Raw genomic sequence first — 7500 nt, forward strand, 5'->3', positions numbered from 1 at the left:
TACTGTAAGGATCAATACCACTACAGAGGCACTCACAGCACTGTGCGGTAAAGTAAATGTCATTCATTTCGACTTTAAACTTGAACATAAGACATCTTGAACTTCATAACCCAGTGTATACTAAAAATAAACATATATGAACATAAAAACGCTTCTCACTGGACGAGGATAAAACTGAGTTTCAGTGCAATTTTTGTTCAATACGTATAGTGTGTATACATGCAGTGTGTATACGCAGAGTGTGTGAACATGCAGTGTGTATACGCAGAGTGTGTATATATGCAGTGTGTATACGCAGAGTGTGTGTGAACATGCAGTGTGTATACGCAGAGTGTGTATATATGCAGTGTGTATACGCAGAGTGTGTGTGAACATGCAGTGTGTATACGCAGAGTGTGTATATATGCAGTGTGTATACGCAGAGTGTGTGAACATGCAGTGTGTATACATGCACTGTGTAAACATGCAGTGTGTATATGTGCAGTGTGTAAACTCGCAGTGTGTATACTTGTAGAGTGTAAACATGCAGTGTGTATACGTCCAGTGTTTATAAGTGCAGTGGTATATGTGCAGTGTGTATCTGTGCAGCGTGTATACGCGCAGCGTTTATACGTGCAGTGTGTATATGTGCAGTGTTTATACGTGCATGGGTATACGTGCAGTGTGTACACGTGCAGTGTTTATACGTGCAGAGTGTATACGTGCAGAGTGTATACGTGCAGCGTGTATACGTGCAGCGTTTATACGTGCAGTGTGTATACGTGCAGTGTTTATACGTGCATGGGTATACGTGCAGTGTGTACACGTGCAGTGTGTACACGTGCAGTGTTTATACGCGCAGTGTTTATACGCGCAGTGTTTATACGCGCAGTGTTTATACGCGCAGTGGGTATACGTGCAGCTGTATCTGTGCAGCGGTTATACGTGTAGCGTTTATACGTGCAGCGTTTATACGTGCAGTGGGTATACTTGCAGTGTTTATACGTGCATGGGTATACGTGCAGTGTTTATACGCGCAGTGCGTATACGTGCAGTGGGTATACGCGCAGTGTTTATACGCGCAGTGTTTATACGCGCAGTGCGTATACGTGCAGTGGGTATACGCACAGCAGGTATACGCGCAGTGTGTATACGCGCAGTGGGTATACGTGCAGTGTGTATACGTGCAGTGTGTATACGTGCAGTGTGTATCTGTGCAGAGGGTATACGTGCAGTGTGTATCTGTGCAGTGGGTATACGTGCAGCGGGTATCTGTGCAGCGTGTATACGTGCAGTGTGTATATGTGCAGTGTGTATCTGTGCAGTGGGTATACGCGCAGTGTGTATACGCGCAGTGGGTATACACGCAGTGTGTATCTGTGCAGTGGGTATACGTGCAGTGTGTATACGCGCAGTGTTTATACGCGCAGTGGGTATACGCGCAGTGTGTATACGCGCAGTGTTTATACGCGCAGTGTTTATACGTGCAGTGTTTATACGTGGGTATACGCGCAGCATGTATCTGTGCAGCGGTTATACATGTAGCGTTTATACGTGCAGCGTTTATACGTACAGTGGGTATACTTGCAGTGTTTATACGCGCAGTGTGTATACGCGCAGTGTTTATACGCGCAGTGGGTATACGCGCAGTGTTTATACGCGTAGTGTTTATACGCGCAGTGCGTATACGTGCAGTGCGTATACGCGCAGTGGGTATACGTGCAGTGTGTATCTGTGCAGCGGGTATACGTGCAGTGTGTATATGTGCAGTGTGTATCTGTGCAGTGGGTATACGTGCAGTGGGTATACGTGCAGTGTGTATACGTGCAGTGTGTATACGTGCAGTGTGTATCTGTGCAGTGGGTATATGTGCAGTGGGTATACGTGCAGTGTGTATACGTGCAGTGGGTATCTGTGCAGTGTGTATACGTGCAGTGTGTATACGTGCAGTGTGTATACGTGCAGTGGGTATACATGCAGTGTGTATCTGTGCAGTGGCTATACGTGCAGTGTGTATACGTGCAGTGGGTATACGTGCAGTGTGTATCTGTGCAGTGGGTATACGTGCAGTGTGTATCTGTGCAGTGGGTATATGTGCAGTGGGTATACGTGCAGTGTGTATACGTGCAGTGGGTATCTGTGCAGTGGGTATACGTGCAGTGTGTATCTGTGCAGTGGGTATATGTGCAGTGGGTATACGTGCAGTGGGTATACGTGCAGTGTGTATCTGTGCAGTGGGTATATGTGCAGTGGGTATACGTGCAGTGTGTATACGTGCAGTGGGTATCTGTGCAGTGGGTATACGTGCATTGGGTATACGTGCAGTGGGTATCTGTGCAGTGGGTATACGTGCAGTGGGTATACGTGCAGTGGGTATACGTGACGTGTGTATCTGTGCAGTGGGTATACGTGCAGTGGGTATACGTGCAGTGTGTATACGTGCAGTGGGTATCTGTGCAGTGGGTATCTGTGCAGTGGGTATCTGTGCAGTGGGTATCTGTGCAGTGGGTATACGTGCAGTGTGTATCTGTGCAGCGGGTATACGTGCAGTGTGTATCTGTGCAGCGGGTATACGTGCAGTGGGTATATGTGCAGTGGGTATACGTGCAGTGGGTATCTGTGCAGTGGGTATCTGTGCAGTGGGTATACGTGCAGTGTGTATCTGTGCAGCGGGTATACGTGCAGTGTGTATCTGTGCAGAGGGTATACGTGCAGTGTGTATACGTGCAGTGTGTATCTGTGCAGTGGGTATACGTGCAGCGGGTATCTGTGCAGCGGGTATACGTGCAGCGGGTATCTGTGCAGAGGGTATACGTGCAGTGTGTATCTGTGCAGTGGGTATACGTGCAGTGGGTATACGTGCAGTGGGTATACGTGACGTGTGTATCTGTGCAGTGGGTATACGTGCAGTGGGTATACGTGCAGTGTGTATACGTGCAGTGGGTATCTGTGCAGTGGGTATCTGTGCAGTGGGTATCTGTGCAGTGGGTATCTGTGCAGTGGGTATACGTGCAGTGTGTATCTGTGCAGCGGGTATACGTGCAGTGTGTATCTGTGCAGTGGGTATACGGGCAGTGGGTATCTGTGCAGTGGGTATACGTGCAGTGGGTATACGTGCAGAGGGTATACGTGCAGTGTGTATCTGTGCAGTGGATATACGTGCAGTGTGTATCTGTGCAGTGGGTATCTGTGCAGTGGGTATATGTGCAGTGGGTATCTGTGCAGTGGGTATCTGTGCAGTGGGTATACGTGCAGTGTGTATCTGTGCAGTGGGTATACGTGCAGTGTGTATCTGTGCAGCGGGTATACGTGCAGCGGGTATCTGTGCAGCGTGTATACGTGCAGTGTGTATATGTGCAGTGTGTATCTGTGCAGTGGGTATACGTGCAGTGGGTATACGTGCAGTGTGTATACGTGCAGTGTGTATACGTGCAGTGTGTATCTGTGCAGTGGGTATATGTGCAGTGGGTATACGTGCAGTGTGTATACGTGCAGTGGGTATCTGTGCAGTGTGTATACGTGCAGTGTGTATACGTGCAGTGTGTATACGTGCAGTGTGTATACGTGCAGTGGGTATACATGCAGTGTGTATCTGTGCAGTGGCTATACGTGCAGTGTGTATACGTGCAGTGGGTATACGTGCAGTGTGTATCTGTGCAGTGGGTATACGTGCAGTGTGTATCTGTGCAGTGTGTATACGTGCAGTGGGTATCTGTGCAGTGGGTATACGTGCAGTGGGTATCTGTGCAGTGGGTATCTGTGCAGTGGGTATACGTGCAGTGGGTATACGTGCAGTGTGTATCTGTGCAGTGGGTATATGTGCAGTGGGTATACGTGCAGTGTGTATACGTGCAGTGGGTATCTGTGCAGTGGGTATACGTGCATTGGGTATACGTGCAGTGGGTATCTGTGCAGTGGGTATACGTGCAGTGGGTATACGTGCAGTGGGTATACGTGACGTGTGTATCTGTGCAGTGGGTATATGTGCAGTGGGTATCTGTGCAGTGGGTATCTGTGCAGTGGCTATACGTGCAGTGTGTATCTGTGCAGCGGGTATACGTGCAGTGTGTATCTGTGCAGCGGGTATACGTGCAGTGGGTATATGTGCAGTGGGTATACGTGCAGTGGGTATCTGTGCAGTGGGTATCTGTGCAGTGGGTATACGTGCAGTGTGTATACGTGCAGTGTGTATCTGTGCAGAGGGTATCTGTGCAGTGGGTATATGTGCAGTGGGTATACGTGCAGTGGGTATCTGTGCAGTGGGTATACATGCAGTGGGTATACGTGCAGCGGGTATATGTGCAGCGGGTATACGTGCAGCGGGTATACGTGCAGTGACAGCATGAGACAAGGATGTGATAATTATTAATAAATCCATGTTTTAGGTGTACACAATGGCAAAATAACTTAAATAAAAGGCTCACAAAATTGCCTGTCACACTCATATGTCACTACACACACACACACACACACACACACACACACACACACACACACACACACACACAGAGTAATTAATTAGTGAGCAGGAACATCTGACAGAAAATATGTATTGCATTAATTTCTGATTAGATGATCAGATCCCCAAATCAGACTTTCTTTGTCCCACTGAGTCATGAAGCCATTTTTAGAGCTTGGGCTCTTTCTGTTTCTCTGTCTTTCACACACACACACACACACACACACACACACACACACACACACACACACACACACACACACACACACTTTCTTGCTGTCTCTCTATAATCACTGCATCAAACTCCCGCCAACTGTTTGTCATCTGGTTGTGTTGCCATGGCGAACACCCGGCGACTACATGTTGTCGTGGTGACACATCAATTATGAGCAAAGTGTTAATACTTCTGCATAAAAATTGGAGTAGGACGATTTGTCTCTGGTTTAGGTCATCATGTTCAACATACACACCCTCAGATATTTCAGATCATACAACAAGATAAGTGACTCTCACAAACACACACACACACAAACACACAAACAAACACACACACAAACACACAAACACACACACACACAAACACACAAACACACACACACACAGAGTTTACTGAAGTTTTTTTTTTTGTCACCAAACCGCTGCATCTCTCTCATTACTGTTTCTGACTTTGAGCCAGACTTTTAATGTGTTAAGTGTGTGTGTGTGTGTGTGTGTGTGTGTGTGTGTGTGTGTGTGTGTGTGTGTGTGTGTGTGTGTGTGTGTGTGTGTGTGATGGATTTCCCTAATGACTTTAAAAGCCTGTCTCTCTCTTGTGAGTGTGAATCACATAAAAAGATTTAAAAAAATACAAAGTCATGTCTTCCTCTCTGATACAACCAATTACACACACACACACACACACACACACACACACACACACACACACACACACACACACACACGTAATTATACTACTGTAATTCATTTTAGCTAAAAATTCACAAAGATACACAATTTATTTCATTTTTATTCCACATTATACAGGTTATATTAGAATTACATACATGAATGAGTTTGGATAGCTGGACAGAAAACAAGCTGCTGATTGGTCAGCTGCTGTAACGCCCATCATGACATCATCAGTGGGCACTTGGGATATAAACTGTGCAGTCTTCAGTGCACAGGAAGGTTTCGCACTTTAATCTGAAACTTTACACTGTATAATCCCCATGAGAGTGGAGTCTCTATATGATTAACATGTCACACTGACCTCAGGACAGGAAACAGAGGAGGAGTCAACTGTAACGATGCGTTCAGCTGAAGCTCAGAACTTGGAATTTCCAACGAGCAAAATCCAAAGAAATCTCCCCCTCAACTTCCTATTCAGAATTCCTACTTGGAAAGTTAGGACGGTCTCCAGAACCCCACCTCCAGCATGTCATGTCAAAATGGCTACTTAAGAGTGCTGATGTAGTGAATAGCAGCACGGATGTGATTCGGCTGTAGTCAAGAGTGCTGCCGGAAATCACTGGTAATCGAGAAATCACTGGTAACCACTGGTAACCACTGGTAATCACTGGTAACCACTGGTAATCACTGGTAATCACTGGTAATCACTGGTAATCAAGAAATCACTGGTAATCACTGGTAATCACTAGTAATAACTGATAACCACTGGTAATCACTGATAATCACTGGTAATCACTGGTAATCAAGAAATCACTGATAATCAAGAAATCACTGGTAATCACTGGTAATCACTGGTAATCACTGGTAATCACTGATAATCACTGGTCATCAAGAAATCACTGGTAATCACTGGTAATCACTGATAATCAAGAAATCACTGGTAACCACTGGTAAACACTGGTAATCACTGGTAACCACTGATAATCACTGGTCATCAAGAAATCACTGGTAATCACTGGTAATCACTGATAATCAAGAAATCACTGGTAACCACTGGTAAACACTGGTAATCACTGGTAACCACTGGTAATCACTGGTAATCACTGATAATCACTGATAATCACTAGTAATCACTGGTAACCACTGGTAATCACTGATAATCACCAGGAATCACTGGTAATCACTGATAATCACTGGTAATCACTGATAATCACTGGTAATCAAGAAATCACTGGTAATCACTAGTAATCACTGGTAATCACTGATAATCACTGGTAATCAAGAAATCACTGGTAATCACTGGTAATCACTAGTAACCACTGGTAATCACTGGTAATCAAGAAATCACTGGTAATCACTGGTAATCAAGAAATCACTGGTAACCACTGGTAATCACTGATAATCACTAGTAATCACTGGTAACCACTGGTAATCACTGGTAATCACTGGTAATCAAGAAATCACTGGTAATCACTAGTAATCACTGGTAACCACTGGTAATCACTGGTAATCAAGAAATCACTGGTAACCACTGGTAATCACTGGTAATCACTGATAATCACTAGTAATCACTGGTAACCACTGGTAATCACTGGTAATCGCTGGTAACCAGTGGTAATCACTGATAATCACTGGTAATCACTGGTAATCACTGATAATCACTGGTAACCACTGGTAATCACTGATAATCACCAGGAATCACTGGTAATCACTGATAATCACTGGTAATCACTGGGAATCACTAGCAATCACTGATAATCACTAGTAATCACTGATAATCACTGGTAATCACTGATAATCACTGATGTTCACTAGTAATCACTGGTAATCAATAGCAATCACTAGCAATCACTAATAATCACTAGCAATCACTGATAATCACTAGAAATCACTGATAATCACTAGTAATCACTGGTAATCACTGATAATCACTAGTAATCACTGGTAATCAATAGCAATCACTAGCAATCATTAATAATCACTAGCAATCACTGATAATCACTAGTAATCACTGATAATCACTAGTAATCACTGGTAATCACTGATGTTCACTAGTAATGACTGGGAATCACAGCCGTGTTGATATTCAGTACAGCAGCATGATTGCGAGTGTGATATTACTTTTATACAATGGTCCATAAAGAAGAAATTGATATTAAGTTCATGGTTTTTGA

At 44.7% G+C, this 7500-nt stretch overlaps 1 protein-coding gene across 1 annotated transcript in view; it reads right to left on the minus strand.

Annotated features, from left to right (window-relative positions):
- Positions 1-5401: 5401 nt before the first annotated feature.
- Positions 5402-7500, minus strand: part of LOC108281094 (transmembrane protein 88B) — a 6676-nt gene continuing 4577 nt past the window's right edge. The window contains exon 3 of the mRNA XM_053674080.1: positions 5402-7500. This exon is cut by the window's right edge and continues 1842 nt beyond it. The gene's annotated coding sequence lies outside the window, so the exon portion shown is untranslated.

This window comes from Ictalurus punctatus, chromosome 21 (genome assembly GCF_001660625.3).
Source record: "Ictalurus punctatus breed USDA103 chromosome 21, Coco_2.0, whole genome shotgun sequence".
NCBI lineage: Eukaryota > Metazoa > Chordata > Actinopteri > Siluriformes > Ictaluridae > Ictalurus > Ictalurus punctatus.